The sequence below is a fragment of the Lithobates pipiens genome, unplaced genomic scaffold, assembly GCF_037356315.1.
Source record: "Lithobates pipiens isolate NorthernLeopardFrog02 unplaced genomic scaffold, aLitPip1_a1.2 Scaffold_18, whole genome shotgun sequence".
In the NCBI taxonomy this organism is placed as follows: Eukaryota; Metazoa; Chordata; class Amphibia; order Anura; family Ranidae; genus Lithobates; species Lithobates pipiens.
This window is the reverse complement of record NW_027507758.1, coordinates 308,460,060-308,482,598: the sequence shown is the minus strand read 5'-3', so window position 1 is coordinate 308,482,598 and position 22,539 is coordinate 308,460,060. Positions and strand designations below refer to the sequence as shown.

The window sequence follows — 22,539 nt, the reverse complement described above, 5'->3', positions numbered from 1 at the left end:
CATCAGTGCTTTTCCTGCATTTAGTCCTGTAGAGAACATACAAAACTTATGTTCATAAATAAAGAAAGAAAGGAGTTAGAAACCTTGGGATAAGGGATTACAAAGTATGTAATTTTACACTCTCAGACTTAAATTGTTGTTATCAACCTAAAATAAAGATAAGATCAAAGACGAGAAAAAAAAGCTTTGGTATAAGGCAGCACTATAGATACAAAAATATAAAAACTTTGGTTAAAAGAGATTTCTACAACTTGGAGTCCACCTGTGGTAAATTCAGTTCAATGGACATGATTTGGAAAGGCACACACGTCTATATAAGGTCCCACAGTTAACAATGCATGTCAGAGCACAAACCAAGCCAGGAAGTCCAATGAATTGTCTGTAGACCTCCAAGACAGGATTGTATGAAGGCAGATCTGGGGAAGTGTACAGAAAAATGTCTGCAACGTTGAAGTGCTCAATGAGCACAGTGGCCTCCATCATCCTTAAATAGAAGAAGTTTAGAACCACTAGGACTCTTCCTACAGCAGGCCGCCCAGCCAAACTGAGCAATCTGGGGAGAAGGGCCTTAGTCAGGGAGGTGACCAAGAAACCGATGGTCACTCTGACAGAGCTCCAGCATTTCTCTGTGGAGAGGGGAGAACCTTCCAGAAGAACAACCATCTCTGCAGCACTCCACCAATCAGGCTTATATGGTAGAGTGGCGAGACGGAAACCTCTCCTCAGTAAAAGGCACATGACAGCCTACCTGAAGTTTTTACAAAAGGCACCCAAAGGACTCTCAGACCATAAACAAAATGCTTTCTCATCGTCTTAGACTTTGGCCTGAATGGCAAGCATCATTTCTGCAGGAAACCAGGCACCGCTCATCACCTGGCCAATACCAACCCTACATTGAAGCATGGTGGTGGCAGCATCATGCTGTGGGGATATTTTTCAGCGGCAGGAACTGGGAGACTAGTCGGGATTGAGAGAAAGATAAATGCAGCAATGTACAAAGACATTGTGGATGAGCGCTCTGGGCTTCAGACTGGGGCAAAGGTTTATCTTTCAACAGGACAACAACCCTAAGCACACAGCTAACAAAGGTGTGGCTACGGGACAACTTTGTGAATGTCGCTGAGTGGTCCAGCCAGAGCACAGACTTGAACCCAATTGAACATCTCTTGAGAGATCTGAAAATAGCTGTGCACCGATGCTCCCCATCCAGCCTGATGGAGCTTGAGAGGTCCTGCAAAGAAGAATGGGAGAAATTGACCAAAAATAGGTGTGCCAAGCTATCATACTCAAAAGAATTAAAGGCTGTGGTGCCAAAAGGTTCTTCAACAAAGTATTAAGCAAAGGCTGTGAATACTTATGATGTTTTTAATTTTTAACCACTTGAGATCCACGCTATAGCCAGATGATGGCTACAGCGCGGATCTCCTTTTCCGGGACGACGTCAATAGACGTAGTCCCATGTATGAGCGGCCTGCGCGCCCCCTGAGGGGCGCGCGCGGCGCGCTCTGTGATCGGCGAGTCCATGAGACTCGCCTGATTACCGATCCGTGCAAGGGGTCGATCCCGACCCCTTATCACGTGATCAGCTGTCAGCCAATGACAGCTGATCATGTGATATAACGGAGCCGGTAATCGGCTATTATTCCTCCTCGCGCTCACAGCGCGAGGCGAAAAAAAAAAGCCGATCACCGGCGGCCGTGATCGGGACATCAGTCCCGATCACGGCCAGCCCTGCTAGCGCCCACCTGCCCCCTGCCAGTGCCCACCTGCCCCCTGCAGTGCCACCCAGCAGTGCCCATAGTGCCACCCACAGTGCCCACAATCTGCCTCAAAGGTGCTGCACCCCAGTGCCACATATCCGTGCCCATCGGTGTCATCTACCAGTGCCCAGCAGTGCCACCCATCAGTGCCCAGCAGTGCCACCTATCAGAGCCACCTATCAGTGCCACCTATCAGTGCCCATCAGTCCCATCTATCAGTGGTACCTATCAGTGCCCATCCGTGCCACCCATCCGTGCCACCCTATCTGTGCCCATCTTTGCCCATCAGTGCCGCCTTATCTGTGCCCATCGGTGCCGCCTTATCTGTGCCTATTAGTGCCGCCTTAACTATGCCTATCAGTGCCCACCAGTGCAGCCTATCAGTGCCCACCAATGCAGCCTATCAGTGCCCACCAATGCAGCCCACCAGTGCAGCCTATCAGTGCCGCCTAATCAGCGCACTTCAATGAAGGAGAAAAATGACCCGTTTGCAAAATTTTATAACAAACTATTAAAACATGATTTTTTTTTTTGCATCTTTTTTTTTGTTTAGCAAAAAATAAAACTCCGAGCTGTAACTAAATACCACCAAAAGAAAGCTCTATTTGTGGGAAAAAAATGATAAAAATTTCATTTGGGTACAGTGTTGTATGCCCGCGCAATTGTCATTTAAAGTGCATCAGCGCTGAAAGCTGAAAATTGGTCTGGGACTGAGGGGGGTTTAAGTGCCCAGTAAGCAAGTGGTTAATGAATTTGCTAACTTTTCAAACTTCTTTCACGTTGTCATTATGGGGTATTGTTTGTAGAATTGAAGAAAATAATGAATTTAATCCATTTTGGAATAAGGCTATAACATCGCAAAATGTGGAAAGCGCTGTGAATACTTTCCAGATGCACTGTATTTAAAAGAAACATACATAAAATGCAACTAGATACCATCTAAAGTTAGCCTTATATGAAATGTACAGAACATCAGGGGTGGGAAATAAAAGACTGTTTGCTTTACAAACATGGCTGGCTGATGATCTGAACTTCCCCACATATCACAGAACATGATATAAAGCAGAAAAAATCTAAGACAAAAAAATACATAAATTTAAAAGTAAACCTATTGTGCTGACATCATCCATCACCCAAAACAAGGTTTGGCATATCAAATGAGAAAATAATCTAAACTAGAAACCAAATCTACCCATAAAACAAAAACCCTTTTTTCACATACACCACTGAGTGTTACCCTAATTTCTCTTTTAAGCCAAGGAGTTAAAGTAATTGTAAAGATTTGTGTTATTTTTTTTTTTAAATACCAAACATGTTATATTTACCTCCTCTGTGCAGTTGGTTTTGCACAAAGCAGCCTAGCTCCTCCTCTTCTTGGGTCCCTCTTTGCTGCTCCTGGCCACTCCCTCCTATTGAATGCCCCCACAGTCAGCAGCTTCCTATGGGGGCACCGGCACCGAGTCACAGCTCTGTGTGTCCATTCAGACATGGAACCCTGACCCAGCCCCTTCTCTCCTGATTGGCTGACTGACTTTGATTGACAGCCATGGTAGCCAATGGCGCCACTGCTGTGCCAATCAGGAAGTGTGTCAAGGATGGCTTATACATTCGTGGGCATTGCTGGAGAGAGATGGGGCTCAGGTAAGTAATTAGGGGGGTGCCGGAGTGGCTGTTACACACAAAATGTTTACAAAAGGACACAACAGGAATCAGATACAGAATACCTATGATAAATATATAAAAAGACTGGTCAAAATGAGGCCAAGATTAAGAAGAGTGATGAGTTTGTATGGGAAATTGTTTAGTACCTAACAGTTTAATGTGTTGTCACACAATCCATATATGCAATTGTGAAAAAAAATTACCGTAATCAGCACTTTAACCACTTCAGCTGCAGGAAGGGTTTACCCACATCATAAACAGGCCATTTTTTGCAATACGGCACGGTGTGCAATGCTGTACCCCAATAAAGAGGGTGTATTTTTTTCCCCACAAATAGAGCTTTCTTTTGGTGCTATTTGACCCCTCTGAAGTTTTTATTTTTTGCGCTATAAAAAAAAAAAATTGACCATTTTGAATAAAAATAAATATTTTTTACTTTCTGCTATAAAACTTTCCCAATAAAAAAAAAAAAAAAAATCTAATTTCTTCATCAATTTAGGCCAATATGTATTCTGCTACATATTCTTGGTAAAAAAAAAAAAAAAAAAGTCCCAGTAAACGTATATTGATTGGTTTGCGCAAAAGTTATAGCGTCTACAAACTACGGGATGTACATAGGGACTTTTTTGTTTGTTTATTTTTACTAGTAATGGCGGTAATCAGTGATTTTTAGCAGGACTGTGACATATATGCGGTGGGCGGTCCGGATGGGGTTAATGTGCAGGCCACGTGATGACGTTCCCTTGCTTTGAAAATTACGGACCTGCAGGTGGGCGTTTCCAAATTAGGAGGCTTGTACATCACAACCGGAAGTGAAGTATGATGCCAAACAAACGTTTCCAAAAAGATGGAGCACTAAGGCCGCGTACACACGCGCGGACTGTTCGCCCAACTTTGTCCGTCCAACAGTTTCGGCAAACAGTCCGCTCAAACTTAGCATGGACGGACATGGCCACACACGACGGACGAACAGTTTGCTGAAACCGTGCGCGATGACGTGAACGGCACGTACGACGGGACGAAAAATACGACGTCCTATACACTGCATTATAGCTTTCGGCGTGAAAATCCTTTCTGAGCATGCGCGCAACTTTGTTTGACGAACAAGCCTACACACGAGCGGACTGTTCGCTGAAACAAGGTTTCAGCGGACAGTTTTACGGAATTTCCGAAAAACCTTGTCCGTCCAACTGTCCGCTGAAACTGTCCGCTGAAAGCCCACACACGAGCGGACTGTCCGCCCAAACACTGTTCAGCGGACAAAGTTGGACGAACAGTCCGCCCGTGTGTACGCGGCCTAAGAGTTACGTCACTTCCCCCAGAGAACTTGCAGCCATTCATATCAAAGCAGTCTCCGGAAACCGGTGTCAATCAACAGCAGGGGGATGGGCAAGGGGTGTGTGGCCACACAGACCACTGAAGATGCAGGCAGATTGTGCACTTGCGCAGTCTGCATGAATTCGCTAGCTTGGTCAGCTTTCAACATGGAGATGGGGAACTGGAAGGATCAACAAGGTAATCCAGAAGAATAAATAGATGTATCAATATATTATGAAAGCACAGTTGAAATACATAGAGACAGATAGAATACATTTAATTTTTGCAATTGCAAACACTTTAAAGTGGATGTAAACCCACTCTCATCCTTTCCAAACTACTGCCATAGTGGTAATCTATAAAGATATACATGCATCCTGCATGTATCCTTACCTGTCAAATGTCTCTCCTCTGTCTATTATGAGACCCGAAAAACTGCAGATTGTGCGGGTGGGTCAGTTGTCTGGAGCTCAGTGGGTGGAGTCGTGATGTCAGTACACTCCCCGCCCACCTCTACACTCCCCTTGTCAACAAGAATTTTCTCCTGTGTATTTTTTACACTGAACTTCTGCTACGATCACTAACATCCAATCAAAACACAGAAAAGTCACCACATGACTTCAGCATGTCCAATCATACTGAGGTGTGGAGCAGCCAATCCTGGGAGAGCTGGAGAAGAAAGGAGGAGGGGATCTGAAGAACACAGAATGTCTCAGGCTCCTGCACTATGAAACTATGAGATATGTATATAGCCCGTCACTCACAGCAATGGGGAAGAACTGACTCCTATTTCTCTGTGTGTCCATTTTTATCTTAATGAAAAAAGATAGGAGGATTGCTCAGGGCTGGATTAACTCTTTGTGGCAAGACTGTGCACAGATCACATGAAATCCTACACTGTACAAGGTGCAAGCTAACTTTAACAGCATGATTAACCACTTAATGACAAAAAGTAAAACAAACCTGAATCCAGTTTTGCAAATTTGGTATATATTAGTAAAACTGTACATAGCTTTGACACTGCTTAACTGTATTTTTCTTGCCATTACCATAAAACCCCAACAAAAAATGTACTTTTACTCCTGATATACATGGGAATTCAGTATATGTGTGCATTACTTTCTGTACCTGTGGTAACACCCAGAAAAAATAGGCATTTTGCTTTCAGAGAGGGAAATGCAATCCAAGTCTAATAATCAGGTATCATACATGCATTACACTTTGTTGTGTAAAACTGCTCTACACACTGCACTCAACCATGATAAATACAAAACCTCTTAAATCTAAAATACTGAAACTCATAAAAACAGAAAATAAACTGACAATTCATGCATGCTTCACACACTACCACGGTAATAAATATTTTATTTTTTATTATCCTACCTAAATAGATATTTAGGCCCCTTTCACACTGGGGCGGGAGCATCGTCAGCGGTAAAACGGTGCCACTTTACCGTAGCTTTAGCAGCAGTGAATGGGTTAAAATCACAGCAAAGCAGCACTTTGCCTGCGGTATAGCCGTGCTACCCCATTGATTTCACCGCTCCAAAGATACTGCCAGCAGTACTTTTTTTTACTGTCCTGCTAGCGCACAGCTCCAGTGTGAAAGCCCTCTGGGTTTTCACACTGGAGAGACAGCAGCGGCTGTTTCAGGTCAGTTTGCAGGTGCTATTTTTAGCTCAATAGCGCCTGCAAAACGACCCAGTGTGAAAGGGGTGTAACACTGACGCTGACAAGAATGCAAACACTAATGACACACAATCACAACCTTGCTACACCTTCATACTTCCATGGCAATAAATGTAAAACCTTTTACCAATTTACCTACTGTTATCCTACCCAAAACACACTGATGCATATATTAGCATTAACCTAGTTTAGACCCCGATCTACATATTTATCAAATTTTTTTACTACTTTGACCTTTTTTTTTTTTTAATTACCACTTATTATTGTTTTGAATGAAATTCCTCACGTGTATCCATTACTCCTCTGTCTCTGAGGACAAAGATATAATAAATCTTGTTCTCCTCATAGAGAAAGTAATGGAGATACAGGGTAGCTTTGTAAATAAATGATCATGGTGAATGGCTTAGAGCCCCTACTACCAGCTCTAGATCATTAGTATGAGATCACAAAAAGAAGCCCATAGAAAATTTTTTAATTTCCTCAATCAAAAGGGTAATTTTGGATGCAGTGTAAAGAATAGTGGTGTCTTAAGTAATGTGGCACAGGAAGAGAAAGGTATTGAGTCGCGATAGTAAAACTATACAGTAAAGTACGGTAATACCTAGACATTTAATGAGATACATGGGGAAGGTCCATGGGGAAAGCAAAGTCTTCAGAATTGAAGCTTTATCTCCAGATACATATTTTGGAAAGAGGCACAGTTATGAGCATGCAAGACATTTTGGATATACAACATTGACTGCTTAATGCCAATGGGGGTTAAATGAAGATTTAAAAGTTACACTCTGATGTAAGCATAATTATGGTTTTTGGTTTATGGGAAGTTTTTGAGCACTTAGATTTTATTATTATTGGAACAAAAGTACAAGTTTGTAATGGGTAGTGAATTATGTCATTATTATGAAATATATAGTATGACAGTTTGTGTGGGACTATTGATCCGTATTTGGTTCACTAAAATACATATTGCTCTCATGACAGGATTTCTTTATAATGAAACTTTGTTTTACAAAAAAAAAAAAATGTATAAAAGCTCACTGTAGTGAGACAATTCCCTGATATACCTTTTGGTTACATTCTTACAAGCATGGATATATATTTTGGAGAATGTTTTAGTTAAAAGAAAATTCCAGAATAGTTGCTGTACTAGTAACTGCTACAAAATAAATTATGTTATATAACCACCCCAGCCAAACAAACACTTGCACTATATAGTACAATAAACTCTTACATTTGCATTAGATGAGGGAGTGTTGGTGAGGGGGTTGGTGACTTCAGTTACCATTTAAATCCTATGCTTTGCCCTGCACCCGGCTCCGAAACAGCCAGCAGCAAATAAAAAACGCCAGTAAGAGCTCCATCTACTTCAAACTTTTTCCAATATACAGTACCTAAAAAACGTGTGCATCCCACTTCCCCATCCCCTGCCAATAGCTGTTGTCCTTGATGTTTATGTGTTGGTAAAGCACTGACCAAACACCAAAAACAAACTGCAGATGTTTTATATGAGCTCCATAACGATACCTAAGAAGATAAGTTAGAATCCTGAAAAGCTAGAAAAATTATAAAGAGCAAATCCTGTTTTCCTCCCTGAAATGTCTGATATATTTGATGCATGTGCACAATGAGTTCAAAAACCTACATGAAATATAGGAAAGCAACCAGTGTGGTACAGCTAGTATTGTTAATACAATAAATGAATCCACATACATATATATATTTTTTAAATGAGGGCATTTGAAGTTGCAGTCTCATTAACTTATAGCCTTAAGACAACAAGAGAATTAAGATTTCGATTGTAGCCTCAAATTCCACTGGCAACTTCCATGCTGTCGCCATCAGTGTTCTTAAAATGAGCATTAGTGACATATTCAGACTTTAAAAAAATATTGATTAACACAGCATGTCAATGCAAACGAGTTATGGACTTAATAAACGCCAGGAATGGTGATTCTGCAATGCAGATTCTTGACATATGAGCTCACATCTGCACTAATGAGTTAAAGAGCGAGTCTCATTAAAGAGTTCTGGGGACATTGCAGGGACCAATTTATGTTAATGGAATGTTTATGCCAAAAGGTTCTAGTGCAGTCGTAAGCTAAGGAAAGGAGACTCCTCCATGGGGAGTTCTTGTGCTTCTCCTACATGAACCAGAAAGAATGCATAATTAAAGTTCTGAAAACCTACATTTAATTAAAGAGGAATAAAACGAGACTGACAAGTCACACATAATATTTTCCAGTACGCTGATTAGATGCTACTGTCCAGGCATGCATATCTTCCAGGTTAAAGCTGAATCTGCAGGATATGTTGATAGGTGCACTGATATTGGGAACACATCATTTTTTCATATTGTCTCTGCTGGTGTGGAAACTGTTTTACAGACAATTAAATTAGTGTAATCTTTGCAAGCATAGAAAAACTAGAGACATTTGAAATATAGTGTGTAAATGTGACATCAAAAACCAGCAAGCAATTAAGAATCTGAATCAACCCCCTGAACGGTGCTATACACCCCTTTCATATTTCAAGCAAAGTATAAAAAAAAAAAAAAAATAGCAAAAAAAAAAATTACAAAAAAAAAAAAAATGGCTCCATATGGTGTAGGTCAGAAGGTGTGTTTTTTTTATAAATCAGTGATCACGGAGTAAAAAAGCGTGGGAAGCAGAAGGAAAAAAAAAGCCATGTGGGAAGCAGAAAGCCAAGCCCATTGCATTGTACAGTATGTTAACATAGGTTAAATTGAGGATCTTTAGTGCTAAAGTGGAAGAAAAAACTAACATTAACTATTCTTAAAAATGTTCCCTCCTCCACCTCCTACCTATCCTGCATTGGAAAAAAAATATTTTGAATTCCCTCCACTAGTGATTCTGCAGCTATCAGGCTCCCCTGTATCAGCAAACGGCTGATGCAGAGTAGAGGAGGGGGTTGCCAACAATGGCTGGGCCATGGGAGCCTATGGGTGACATCACAGCCATTGTTGAGCACCCCCATACACAGAGCAGCGAGAACAAGTGTCCAAACTGGATCGAAAATAGGCAAGTACATAGATTTTTATTACACAGGTTAGGCAGCATGGCAAAGCATAGTTATAGTTAGGGGTGTTGAAAATGATCGGCGCATCGATGCATCACGATGCTGCCCTTCCCGCTTCAGCATCAATGCAGTATCTAGCATAACCGATTGTGCATCACATTCTGGCTCCTCCCCCTCCCCCCACAGAGCAGTGTCTTCGCTGCAATGACAAGCTGCAGTTTGGTTGGCTGCGCCTAGTGCCGTTCCCCCGTCATTGGATAATGTAGCCTCAGAGTGCTGCCCCACCCAGTCTCTCCCCCTCCTCGGGATTTGTAGCTCTGGACAGTGACACCTGTCATCTCCCGATGGGTAGACGCAGAGCCACACGGAGCTGTGACACACAGATCACTGCAGCTGTCTTAACATCCGTGGGATGTGGCTTCAGGAAACGAGGTGAGAGGAGAGGAGGGGGGTGGTAGGAGTGCGCCGAAGGTGAGAGATCAGCCTGTCATGCTTGATATATGTGCGGGGTAAGTGTATAGAAGTGGCACATCCTCCACCTGCTGCACCTTTCCAGTGTGTGTGTACTGTGTGCCTAACACATTGGGGGCTGCACAGTGCACACTCTTTTATTGTCTAATTTCTTCCTGAGATTTCCCTATCATCTCTCCCCTCTGGAAACATCCACTGATCTGAAAGCAGTATATTTCTTGCTGATTGAACGGTCTTCCTTTTTTATTTTTGCAGTGATGTTGACCTGTTTACTATCCAAGTTGTTGCCAAAAGTCTCAATGATTTGTTAAAGTGATACTAAAGGGTATTTTTTTTTTTTTTTTTTTAAAGAAAAAATAAGATATCAATACTTACCTGCTAATCCTGTCCTGAGTTTTGTATAGCCAAGAACACATCTTTAAGGGTTGGTTTCTCCTTTGAGGCAGATAGACTAGGCTAGGAAAGATCACCTGGGGCAGAAGCACCTAGTGCAGAGCATCCACTCCTCTCTCAGCCATAGCCATAGCCACAGCCATAGCCATAGCCATAGCCATAGCCATAGCCATACAATCTTCTGCTTGCCTTCCCCCATCCACTAATCCATTAATGGAGCTCCATGCAAAGCGCCCAAGCTTAGCAGTTGCCGCTTCACTGCGCTTATCCTTCTCCACAATCAGCATACAGGGTGGGAATACATCAATGCTGTCATGTGGGCCCGAGTCTATCCCTTCTCCAGCTTTACAAGTCTCCACTATTGCAGTTCCGTCCTATTGCTCTCTGCTCTGTTGTCTCTCCCCGCTCCATTGTCTTTTCCTGCTCAAACTCCGGCATCCTTAAGCCTCTTTCCCATCTACTGGTAACCATTCTGATAGCCGAATACTGATCCCGTTGATTGCCCGCTAACAGCCCGCTGTCAGACCCTGCTAATAGCTCAATAGTAAACGATATAATACGGCGCAAAAACCACCAGAGATACCTTCAATAATACTGATTGGTTAATCTTTAGCTGATGTTCGGCGGAGCATCAGGAGTCAGCGTCTCTTACATGCTAAGCCTAGCCTCTCCCCCACCCAGCAACAAGTCTAACTTTACCTGCTGCTCCACTGTTTCACATCAAGCTGCAATTAAGCAATAAGCATTCCCTAGGCAACTACCGTATATACTCGAGTATAAGCCGAGATTTTCAGCCTCTTTTTTGAGGCTGAAAGTGCCCCCCTCGGCTTATACTCGAGTCATCGCTGTCTGCCCGCTCGATCAGCGTGTCGAGCAGACAGACAGCGGCCATTCTGATTCAAAAGCCGCGCCTCCGGCTCCCCCTTCGCCTGTGATAGGCGGAACACTGAATTTCCCAGCAGCCTGTGTTCCGCCTATCACGGACTTCGTATCATCCTCGTACTACGGACGAGGATGATACGACGTCTGTGATAGGCGGAACACAGGCTGCTGGGAAATTCAGTGTTCCGCCTATCACAGGCGAAGGCGGCGGCGCAGCTTTTGAATTTGACAATGGCCGCCGAGGCGCCGACGAACGAAGAGGGCACGGGACGGAGGCAAGGCACAGGACGGCACGGCACGGCACGGGACGGGACGGGACGGGACCGGAGGCAAGGCATGGCATGGCGGCGAGGCACGGCGGCGAGGCACGGAGGCAAGGAGGCTCGGCACGGGACGGAGGCTCGGGACAAAGGCTCAGGACACAGGTAGGCTGGACACACACACACACACACACACACACACACACACACACACACACACACACACACACACACAGATGGATACACACACACACAGGGATGGATGGATGGATGGAGACACACACACACAGGGATGGATGGATGGATGGAGACACACACACACAGGGATGGAGACACACACACACAGGGATGGATGGATGGATGGACACACACACACACACAGGGATGGATGGACGGACACACAGGGATGGACGGACACACAGGGATGGACGGACACACAGGGATGGACGGACACACACACAGGGATGGACAGGCATGTCTTACCCTCGGCTTATACACGAGTCAATAAGTTTGCCAGTTTTTTTGGGGGTAAATTGGGGGCCTCGGCTTATATTCGGGTCGGCCTATACTCGAGTATATACGGTAATACAAATACACTGGTCACCTTCTCCCAGGATGTGGCTCTTATTAACCAGATACACTTAAAAATGGTTGGTTGTGACTATTATTTTGGGGCACATTGCCTTTTCTTGCCACTTGCAAGGTAAGTTTCAAAGTGAAACTAAACTTGCCTAAAACAATTTTAAAGTAAAAACAATATGTGAGAAAGTACTTGAATCCAACTCCCAACTCTACATGTGGTCTTGACTTCTGCACTTGTCAAGATTAAGCTCAGCCTCCACCTTCCACTAGGACAAACCCCTTTATTCAAAGCCGAACTTTGGGATAGCTGGAAAAAAAAAAAAAATCTCATAATTCCATGGGAATATTACTGAGTGGGATGTGGACAGGCATCCTACTATGTAAATATTTCTACTCAATACAAAGCGTGTATACACACTTAATTTCATACCTTATATACATCACACACTCCCTTAAAAACCTAGTAAAAAAAAACAAAAAAACACACTCTTAAAAATGAATATTGTATAAAACTTTTATTTATACAAAACAGAATAGTTACATAGTCACATAGTAGGTGAGGTTGAAAAAAAGACAAGTCCATCCTATGTGTGTGATTATATGTCAGTATTACATTGTATATCCCTGTATTTAGTGGTCGTTCAGGTGCTTATCAAATAGTTTTTCGAAATGATCGATGCTTCCCACTGACAACACAGCCTGTGGAAGGGAATTCCACATCCTGGCCGCTCTTACAGTAAAGCACCCTCTACATAGTTTAAGGTTAAACCTCTTTTTTCCTCATTTTAATGAGTGGCCATGTGTCTTCTTAAACTCCCTTCCGCAAAAAAGTTTTATCCCTATTGTGGGGTCACCAGTATGGTATTTGTATACTGAAATCATATCCCCTCAAGTGTCTGTTTTCCAGAAAATACATACAGTAAGGCTTACCATAATTATTAGAAGCTAACAATATGAAAAACAAACTATTATAGAACGATAACAAAAAGGGTCGATCAATTATTTTTTTTTTTTTTTTAATAATCTTAACAAATATGAATACAACTCTAACTTTTTAATTATGAAGTGCCTTATCTGCTCCTACTAGTCCTTACTGCACGTGGTTGCGAGGAGGGGCACTAAGACCCCTTTCACACTGAGGCGCTTTACAGGCTTTCACACTGAGGCACTTTACGCTTTACGCTAAAAATAGCGCCTGCATAGTGCCTGTAAACAACCTCTCCTGTCTCTTACACTGGAACGGTGCGCTGGCAAAACACTAAAAAAAGCCATGCTAGCAGCATCTTTCGAGCGGTGAAGGAGCTCCTAAACCACTCCTGCCCATTGAGCTGAATGGGTACCACTGCTGAATCGCCGGCAAAGCATTGCTTTGTGGGTCGTTTTAACCATTTTTTCGGCCGATAGCGAAAACCCCCGCAAAAACGGTGATGGCGCCGACGCCCCAGTGTGAAAGGGGCCTTACAGTAGTACAGGAAATTCATTTACATAGCCTGCCAATCACAGGCATTGATAGGAGTGACAGATCAGTAGACTCTGGAGCAGTTAACCACAGTGTGAGGTTACGATGGGCAGGGCAGACCACAGGTCTCTTGGCCCGTCACTCAAAAAAAACCACACTTATAGTGGGCTGATCAGCCTAGGAGTACAACAGCAGTTCCTGCCCACTTTAGCAAGCGTCAGCATGCTGATGTCCCACTCTTTATGATATGAGTGAAGCAAAGTGCTTGTGCGACAAGAGCTGGAGAATTCAGTGAAAGGCAAAAAAAGATCCTTTATATTCCCTATGAATAGTGCTACCAGTAAGTTCAAATGTCAGAGCCACTGCTGGTCGCTAAAGTCTTGGCATGCAAAACATCAATGACAAGGGGCAAGGTTTGACAACATGAGGGGCAGTGCTTCATATTGACTTGGGCAGTAGTCAAGGTCCCATGTACAGCCTGGTCCTAGGATCCAAGGGGGTTCCATAGGGATCAGTTCAGGTCAGGTTCACATCTAAAAAAGAAAAAAAAAAAAGGAAGGAGAGGACTCTCTGCTTACCATGCCCTTTTTTTTTTTTTATTGCAGAGTCCATGCAACGGGATGAGATATTTTGTGCAAGAAGCTCTTGAGTCACCTCACAGATCACGGCTGCTACTTCTACTTCCCAAATCCTCTACAGATTTAAGATTTACTGAAAAACCCTGCAGCCTTCAAGATGTCAGAACTCTGGGCCTCCTTAAAATTGTGTGACTTTCCCATAATACAGAGCAGTTTTGTTTGCCATTTGAATATGGGATATAATTATTTTTCTATTCTATCATTAGTAGGAGGTTGTTTTCAGAGGCTGAAGGGGACATACGGTAGTTCTGCCAAAACCGATTTTGGATTGGCGACCTGGCATGTTTGTTACCCCAGTGTTGAACATGCTTTCAGTTATTAAATATTTAAACATTATAATTTAAATACACCTAATCATTTACATTGTACAATATAGGGAAACAAGCACCTAAGCAAAGATTTTGTATTTGCTTGACAAAACACACATTACCTAAAATTATATAAGACAGGACATCCCTCTGAATGCCAATTGTATGCATCTCATAAGTCTAAAGCATAACATGTGGCACAATTAAAAAACAGTGGGCCAAAATAAATTAATAAAAGACATTTAACTACTATATACAGATAACTTAAGAGAGAGATAAATGGATAAATGTGTGTAAATAATTCTGAGTATCGGTGTAACACAGTTGTTGCCTTATCTCCATTGGCATTTACAAACATCTGGGAGTGTATCTTAAAGGAAACAATGTTCAGGAGCCATCTGGACAAAACTGCGGGCAAAATGAAATGTGAAGCATATGGAAAAGCAGATTTTTCTCTTCCCTGCAGCAGTACAGGATGACAAATGTCAAACTTAGATGTGAGCACGCTTGACTGTGCTATGCTTTGCAGCACCACCTGGCTCTCCTTGCCTGGCCACCAAATATGGACAGCACTGCCACAGCGGACCATGTCTGCAGGGGAAATTCAATAAACGCATTTCACTTCGTGGTTAAATGGCAGCTTCACACAAGTACCAACATCCCATTTGTTTTGCCTGATGTGTGAATCCATGAAAAAGAGAAAGGCTTTTACTTGCCTTTTCATTTTTCTACAAAGGTTACTGTAGTAAATGGGTTCATGACAATGCTTCACAAAATACCTTTATGAAAGTTTAAGAGTGATTCATTTGCAAAGGCATAAAAAAAATGTTTTTATTTGGTCTGAATTGTTAGTTCAAAAACAATAATTTAAAATAAATTGCATCTAACCAAGATTTGTAGACTGGTGAAATACTGGTCATACTGCTGACGCAGACAGCCTTGGTGATGCACAAAAGTTTATAGTAGAAGACAAATGTAAAGTATAAGGCTCCATGTACACGGGATGCTGGGGCAAACTCCTCTGAACAAACTTTACACCCGCATTTAGAAACGCCGAAGGTCAAGCTCAATGGTGGGGTCATCTTGATCAAATCTGAACATATGGGTCAAATTCCAATTAAAATTTGGATATGGCAATGCTAGTGGTGTATTGCATTGCATCAAGGGCTATATATGGTCTTTGAATCATCGCAAGCAATTAAAACATTTTAACCAATTTTTTATCGTTTTCCATCATATTTTTGTCTTTTCAGGTCAAAAATATAGGGTACCTTTAAAAACGCTTATTAACGTAAAAGGCGACTAAACAACGGTACCGTGTTTAACCATGTTTGTCATCTGAAAGTTGGACATCTTATGCATCTGAACCCATTTTTTTTTTGCTTTCGAAGAAAAGCTTTTAAAACGCACCTGCCTAAAAACGGAAATAAAGGAGACTGTGTACATGGTCACATAGGATAACATTGAATGAGTTCAGGGGCAGTTGAAAAAAGCATCCAACTGCCTCTGAACGTACATTTAGCAGCGTACATGAGGCCCCAAGTCCAATTTTTTTTCAACTTCTGATAATTTGTTTAATTCTTTCTTTGCCCCAGTTGGAAAAATTCCTGTTAACATCCTGAAGTTGTGGTATTATTGTAACTGGACGTGAGGGAAAAGCTCCACTGGGGACAACAAAAGCAATAAAAATCTTGCAAGGGTTCTAACCCATTAATCCCCTGTCCTAAGAAAAAAATGAAAAAAAAAAAAATGTTCACTGGAGTGCTGCTGCAAAAGAGAAAAAAAATTACAGAGTATATTAAACTAGAAATAAAGACATATAATACATAAAAAATAAGGTGTGACATGTGAAAAATAAAATAGCTCCGATGTTCCTGGTACCCAGCACTTGTTGGTGCTCAGCTGGCTAAATTGCTATACAGTACTCACTAAAAGCACTCTTTAGCAGGGTAGGTAAATGGTCTGCCATCCTATTAAAGCATCTGCACACAGGAAACACTGCCCTTGCCATTTCTCCAGGTTATCAGGAACCTCCTGACTAGTGGGCTGTAAGTTGCTGCCCAGGGATCCTACAAGACGGAGTAGTGTTTGTTGGGTATGTATGCACATGACAGCCCCAGGAAAATGGCAAATAGAAGATGGAGGGGTAAGCAGAGTTCAACATTCCTCCCATTCAATTGCACTTCCTGCCGACACGCTTTTCAAGTTGCCTATTGTCTAGACCAGTGTTACTCATCCACCGTGTTCTAGCCCAATACTGGACTGAAGCATACCTCCTGCAAACCGCACTAGGATTAGACTTCCTCTTTCCTCAGATCCTCCCCATTTCTCATAGCCTGTTCCTGTCACTCAGAGCATCAATGATTATATAAAATACTGATGACAAGTGACTGAGGATAGTTGTAAACAATGCATTGTGCAGCTGATAAAGGAAGGTGCAGCCTGCACCATTTGCCATTGTGCCAGAAGCCGCATCAGAAAAGATATGAAATCACAGAAGGAAGGGGCACTTGTGTTAGCTAGCTCCCCAATTGGAGCCCCTTCCCTCCTGCCCCCTTGTGAGCCCGGTGCTGAGATGCGGTGTCTTGAAAATCAGAGCTGTCCCTTCTCCATCTACAGCAGCACCTATACCAGGGGAGTCAGCAGCAGCATTAATGAGCAGAAATACACCTAGTAGAGGGCCAATTCACACAATTCAAACACATTCAAACAATCTCTGTGTTTTAGATGCGTTGCTGCATGTACATTTCTATGCATTTTGGCGAGTTTTTTCCCCCTTTGTCGCTCACTTCAATTCAAGACATTTGCATTTCAGTGCATTTTTTTTACACATTTTTGATGTGTTCCGGTTTCCTTTGCCATGTTCCAGAAGCATTCCATACAGAAAAAATGCATGTTCTACTTGTGTTGATTGCACTGGTGTGAATTAAAGTGGTTGTAAACCCTATTTTTAAACTTTATGCTACAGGTAAGCCTATATTAACCACTTTGCGCCCAGGCCAATTCTGACATTTCTCTCCTACATGTAAAATTCCTAATTTTTTTGCTAGAAAATTACATAGAACCCCCAAACATTATATAATTTTTTTTTTTTAGCAAAGACCCTAGAAAATACAATGGCAGTCGTTGCAACTTTTTATCTTGCACGGTATTTGCGCAGCAATTTTTCGAACACGTTTTTTCAGAAAAAAAACAGTTTCATGCTTAAAGAAAGAAAAAAAAAAACAGTAAAGTTAGCCCAATTTTTTTGTATAGTGTGAAAGAGGAGAATACGCTGAGTAAATAGATACCCAACATGTCAAGCTTCAAAATTGCACGCGCTCGTGGAATGGCGCCAAACTTTGGTATTTAAAGAGGAAGTAAACCCTTCCAAACAACTTGGACCTATAGGTAAGCCTAGATTAAGGCTTACCTGTAGGTCCAAGCAATATCTCCTAAACCTATATGGTTTAGGAGATATTTGCCCGAAAATGGGCACCGCTGTCTACGGCGCATGCGCCGTAGACAGCGGCGCGCAGGCGCACTAAATGCGGCAAATCCAAGAATGGATTTGCCAAATTTGTCGACTCCCGTGCGCATGCGCGGGAGTGACGTCATCGCGGCTTCGCCGTATGACAGCAACGGAGCTGCGAGGCGCTACTCCCGTGCGCATGCGCGGGAGTGACGTCATCGCGGTTGCGCCGCTGTCATTGGTCGGAGCTGCGAGACGCCACCAGCAAGATGGACGCGGCGGACTACAGGGATCAGCGGCGACTTCGCTGGCTCCTGTGTCAGGTAAGTGACACATAATGAGCTACTATGCGATGCATAGTAGTCCATTATGCTTTACCTTTGCAGGGAAAAAAAGAGGAAGTAAACCCATCAGGGTTTACTTCCTCTTTAAAAATCCCCATAGGCGACGCTTTAATTTTTTTTACTGGTTACATCTTTTGGGTTACAGAGGAGGTCTAGAATTATTGCTCTCGCTCTAACGTTCGCTGCGATACCTCACATGTGTGGTTTGAACACCGTTTTCATATGTGTATCGGGACTTACGTATGCGCTCGCTTTTTTTTTTATTGTTAATTTTATTTTTATTTTTTTAGTTTGACACTTAAAAAAATAAATAAATTGATGACTTTTATTCCTATTACAAGGAATGTAAACATCCCTTGTAATAGGAATATGGCCCGATCAGACATATTTACAGTGAGATATGGGGTCAATAAGACCCCATATCTCACCTCTAGGCTGGGAAGAATAAAATAAAACAAAAAAAAACGATCCTGGCTTCCTAGCCAAATTGGCGCCGTTAATTTGAATACAGAGGCCGGGCGTGACGTCATAACATCGCGCCTGGCCTCCAAACGATCATAGAGACTCCGGGGACGATCTGGTCCGCCGGAAATCTCTATGGTAACTTGCGGGGGCCGGCGGATCCTGTGACTGACTCACCGATGGAAGCGGTAAGTCGGTACAAGCACCGGAGGGCGGCGGTAAGAACGATCAAGCGGCGGAACAGCCGCTATGATCGTTCTTATGGTGCAGGGAATCACCGGCTGAAAACGCAGATATCTGAATGATGTCTGTGGCCTCAGGCATCATTCAGATATAACCACCGAAAGCCCATGACGTCAATAGACGTAGTATGGGCGCCAAGTGGTTAAGGCTTACCTGTAGCTAACCAAGATATCTCCTAAACCTGCACAGTTTAGGAGATATGCCCTGTCCTCTGCATGTGCCGATGACATCGGCACATGCGCACTAGAGGAAACTGACACAATGGCAGCTACGGTATGTGCCGCTGCATCAGTCTGCATGCCGTTACCGTCATCTCCCACACGAGGGAGTGACGTCATCGCGGCTCCGGCCAATCACAGCGCCGGAGCCACGATACCCGGAAGTAACTCCGGGACGACATGTTGGCGGCCGGAGGGGGAGACAAGGATGGCTTCAGGGGCTTCAGTCTGAGGTAATAAATAATGAGCTAGTATGTTATGCATACTAGCTCATTATGCTTTTGTCTTGCAGGTTCTCTCTTTTTTTTTTTTTTTTTCACAAGAGTTTACTTCCTCTTTAAGGCCATTGTAATACATGAAAGACACTGTCCATGCACGTTTTTTTGTTTCAAAGGATTTTATTGAAAGTTTCCAAATACAACACAAAAGTATTAAACATGGTGTGGGACAACATTCACAGAAATTCATTAGAATAAGAATAAAATGAAAACAAAATCGCATCAGTTCTAAATGACTTTGCTATCTGCTAAAAGAACATCAAGGGTGTACAGCGCTAAACAACATCTCAGAGACTCCACCAAGTGCACCAGAATAAAGAAGGAACGCTCATAGTTAGTTTGGACCAAAGCAACTGCTTCAGATGGATTAGGTACCACCTGCGACCTTTAATGTCTCTCTATAATGGATTTAGCAGCAAGTAGAATGTGGGTAACTATATCACAGTAATTGGTAGGGAACCTCTCAATACTCAGATTTAGTAAAGCCAACGTAGAATTAGGCTGAACCAACACTCCAGTGAGGTTTGGGATAAGTTCTAAGATCTTCTGCCGGAAGCTCAACAGGAGTTTATAAGACAATAGTATATGGAGTAGCATCTCCTACATGAACAAATTCCTGCCAGCAGTAAGTGGAGTTGGAGGAGGAAAAGTGATAGCCGAAGAGGGGTGTCATACCACCTGAGCATCATTTTCTGCACCAGTTGCCAATGGTGCACGCAGTGTAACGGATGATATATTGAAGAAGGGCTTTAAGCCATTGGGAAAGAGTGAAAATGTTGTCTAAATTTTTTTTCCCAGTGTTGGATAGGGGCAGACTTTTGGAAAATCCAATTCTCCTTGAAGAATATTGTAGAAGAGAGATATACATTTACCCCATGGATTGGAGGATGTAAGGAAGCTCCAAAATTATGTGCGTTTAGTAGGGGTACGGGATCAGAGAAAACTAGTTGTGTGTACGTCCTCCATTAAAATCCCTACACCTTTAGAAAGCTGTTAAGAAACAAGTCATCTTTAGTGGAAATACCATGGCAGGATAGGCAGTGAACTGAAAATTGTGGAATAAAGGTTTCTGGAAGAGAAATAGGAAGGTGCACATACAGGTTAGGCCAAGTGCATAAGTTCAGAGCATGGATAGCTCACCAAGCTAAAATAGAGATGGCAGCTTCTTCAACTCAAGTGGGCTTCACAGATCTGCCAACAAAACAGTGTGCAGATGCGGTATTAACCACTTCAGTCCCAGATGGTTTAACTTCATTCATGACCAGGCCATTTTGGCACTGCGCTACTTTAACTGACAATTGCGCGGTTGTCCGACGCTGTACCCATATAAAGTTCAAACCCTTTTTTCCCCACAAACAGAGCTTTCTTTTGGTGGTATTTAAACAGCTCTGTGGTTATTATATTTTGAACTATAAAACAAAAAAAGCGTAAATTTTATAATAAAAAAAAAAAAAAAAAAAAAAAAAAAAAAAAAAACACAAAATATTTTACTTTCTACTATAAAACATATCCAATTAAAAAAAAAAAAAAAAAAAAAAAAAAAAATTCACATTTCTTCATCAATTTAGGCCAATATGTATTTAGCTACACATTTTTGGTAAACTAAATCCCAATAAGTGTATATTGAGTGGTTTGGGCAAAAGTTATTGCGTCTACAACTATGTGATAGATTTATGGAATTTTTATCTAATTTATTTTATTTTATTTTTTTACTAGTAATGGTGGCGATCAGCGATTTTTTTAGTGGGACTGCGACTGTTGACACTTTTGACACTTTTTTGGGGACCAGTGACACCAATACAGTGATCAGTGCTAAAAATATGCACGGTTACTGTACTAATGACCCTGGCAGGGAAGGGGTTTAACACCAGGGGCGATCAAAGGGTTAAGTGTGTCCCTAGGGGTGCTTTCTAACTGTGTGGGGAATGATTTGACTGGGGAAAGAAAGAGAACCGTGTTTCTGCTTAGCAGAAACACACAAGATCTCTTTGCCTCTGACAGATCGGCGATCTGCCTTGTTTACATCGGCAGATCACCATTCTGCCTCTTACGGGAGCGATTGCGGGTGGCTGGCAGAAATCGGGTCTGCCGGACCCTCCGATTGGCTCCTCCACTGGCCAATCAACGTGCAATCCTGCCTCCGATGACGCTTCCCCCAGAGCTACTGCACGAATCGATGTACAGGTACGTAGTTTCTCGCAGCCTTGTCACAGTAAATGTGTGGAAGGCAGTCCAGAACCAGTTAAAGCAGTCTCTATATCTGCCAATGCACTCTTGGTGCAGATAAGAAAACACAATGGAAAGCATCTAAAGTGAAATGCAGCTGGACAGATACGTCACCTGTCTAACAATTGTCTTTTGAGCTACCTTGCAGTAATGTAATGATTATTTGACTACAAGGTACAGTAGCTCAACAGCAGTCACTAGGCAGGTGAATAAAGTTAATACCCATACAATAAAAGCACAGGAATACATTTTTGTTGCATCACCAAACTTGTATGAATATAATTTTTTTTTTCCAGGCCGAATACAGTTTTATGTTGAGGTCACACAACATGCATTAATACTAGTAACATGCACTGCATTGCCATTAATTTGGGATAAAAACCCCATGTGCATTTGTTAATGCACCTCAAAAACATAAATGGACCAATACTGGTGGGGCTTGAAATGTTTTACAAGAAAATTTACCAGGCCCTAGCTTCATTAAGGTTGAGTCACCAAACTTGAGGTCCTCTATAGTGTCTTGAAAAAGTATTTATATCCCTTGAAATTTTCCACATTGACATATTACAACCAAAAACGTAAATGTATTTTATTGGGATTTTATGTGGTAGACCAACACAAAGAGGCACATAATTGTGAAGTGGAAGGAAAATAATAAATGGTTTTCAATATTTTTCACAAATAAATATCTTACAATTGTGGCGTGCATTTGTATTCAGCCCCCTTTCTCCGATACGCCTAACAAAATCTAGTGGAACCAATTGCCTTCAATCACCTAATTAGTAAATAGAGTCCACCTCAGTATAAATACAGCTCTTCCTATATGAAGCCTTCAGAGGATTGTAAGAGAACCTTAGTGA

At 42.3% G+C, this 22,539-nt stretch overlaps 1 protein-coding gene across 2 annotated transcripts in view; it reads right to left on the bottom strand.

Annotated features, from left to right (window-relative positions):
* The window catches only part of USP45 (ubiquitin specific peptidase 45), a 286,672-nt gene that overhangs the window by 188,018 nt on the left and 76,115 nt on the right, over window positions 1-22,539 (bottom strand). The window lies entirely within an intron of this gene.